This window comes from Brienomyrus brachyistius, unplaced genomic scaffold (assembly GCF_023856365.1).
Source record: "Brienomyrus brachyistius isolate T26 unplaced genomic scaffold, BBRACH_0.4 scaffold77, whole genome shotgun sequence".
In the NCBI taxonomy this organism is placed as follows: Eukaryota; Metazoa; Chordata; class Actinopteri; order Osteoglossiformes; family Mormyridae; genus Brienomyrus; species Brienomyrus brachyistius.
In genome coordinates this window covers 267,739-269,659 of record NW_026042352.1, presented here as the reverse complement: position 1 = coordinate 269,659, position 1,921 = coordinate 267,739, and the positions used below count along the sequence as shown (strand labels likewise).

The 1,921-nt window shown below is 36.0% G+C and overlaps 1 non-coding gene across 1 annotated transcript; it reads right to left on the bottom strand.

Moving 5' to 3' along the window:
• Positions 1-639: 639 nt before the first annotated feature.
• Positions 640-746, bottom strand: LOC125726833 (U6 spliceosomal RNA). The gene has a single exon (XR_007388438.1). It is a non-coding gene; the product is annotated as a U6 spliceosomal RNA (small nuclear RNA).
• Between the last annotated feature and the right edge of the window lie 1,175 nt (positions 747-1,921).

Here is a 1,921-nt window from a genome sequence, read left to right as displayed (position 1 = left end):
TGAGTTAATTTCAAGCATTTTTCATTGGAGACTCAATTCTACATGTCCCCGGTCATCTGTTCTGTATCAGATACTTTAGATTCAAAGACCTAAATACAGAACTGTGGTACAAATAACATTTGAGTCAGCATAGCCATCTGATATTTTCCTCATCTTCACATATAACCATAAGATGCTTGTACCAGGCTCAGTCTTTTCCAGTGAAAGAATGTCATGCTGCTTTATATTTTTCTGATTATTCCAATCATCTATACTGAACAGGTTTCCTCCTAACGTCCATTCCTTGAGAAGTATTGCAATAGTTTCATTTAGGAATATTCCACATGGTGTCCAATACCTCAATAACGTTTTGCACAACCAGTTGCACTGTTGCACTTCACACTTAGCCTGTCTTACCTCCTATTATCACTTCTATTTCTTCTATTGCACTGTCTTGTGTCACACTGTTTTTGCACACTTGCTCTTTATGTAGTCCTGTGTCGATGTAGTGTTATACATAGTACCATGGTCCTGGAGGAATGCTGTCTCATTTCACTGTGTATTGTATCACTGTATATGGTCAAAATGACAATAAAAGCCACTTGACTAGACTCTATCATAGCATGCAGTTTGATTAAGTTAGGAACCAGGGAAACCAAGCAAAATATGGAACGCTTCACGAATTTGCGTGTCATCCTTGCGCAGGGGCCATGCTAATCTTCTCTGTATCGTTCCAATTTTAGTATATGTGTTGCCATAGCAAGCACAGATTTACCAACAGATGAAAGAATATATAGGTGTGGAAGCGGTATGAGCTTTCCTCATGTCGGTGGCAAAGCAATGCCTATGCCCTGGCCCTATATTCTGCCAGAACATAAATATGAAGACAGCTGACGTGCTGCGAAATATTTCTCTCAAATGTAACTTAACAATTAGGTGTCAAAAATTTTCTGCCTCAGAATGACTTTGTCAAATGAAAAATGAAACAAGGTGAAAGTACAAGAGGATGTGTCCATTTTAAAATGCAGATGAGACTCAATTTCAAGCATGTTCATTGGAGAGAAAAATTTACAATTCTTGGGTAATCTTTTCAGGATGAAATTTTTTTGATTCAAGGACAAAATTCCACGCTTCCCTTAAAGTCAATTTTAAGAATTTTCATTAGATAAAATTTTACAACTCTCCGGTTAGGGTTAGGGCTAGGATTAGGGTTAGGGTTTTTACAATTCTCCAGTAATCTTTTCTGGACCTAATTATTTTGATTCAAGGATTAAATCCTCGCTTCCTTTAGCATTTAAGTGTCAAAAAAAATTCTGCATGATATTTTAGTCAACTGAATGATGAAAGAGGGTCAAAGTCCAAGTGGGAGTTTCCAATTTAAAATGCAGATTAGAGTACATTTCAAGCATTGTCATTGGAGAAAAAAATCACACTTCTCTGGTAATCTTTCCTGGATCAAAAGTTTTTGATTCAAGGAATAAAATACAGACTTTCTGTAGCATGTACTTGTCAAAAATGATCTGTCTCAGAATATCTTCATGAAGTGAACGATGGAAAAAGGTCAAAGTCCAAGTGGGAGTTTCCAATTTAAAATGCAGATTAGAGTCAATTTCAAGCATTTTCATTAGATAAAATTTTACAACTCTCAGGTTAGGGTTAGGGTTAGGATTAGGGTTAGGGTTTTTACAATTCTCCAGTAATCTTTTCTGGACCTAATTCTTTTGATTCAAGGATTCAATTCCTCGCTTCCTTTAGCATTTAAGTGTCAAAAAAAATTCTGCATGATATTTTAGTCAACTGAATGATGAAAGAGGGTCAAAGTCCAAGTGGGAGTTTCCAATTTAATATGCAGATTAGAGTCCATTTCAAGCATTGTCATTGGAGAAAAAAATCACACTTCTCTGGTAATCTTTCCTGGATCAAAAGTTTTTGATTCAAGGAA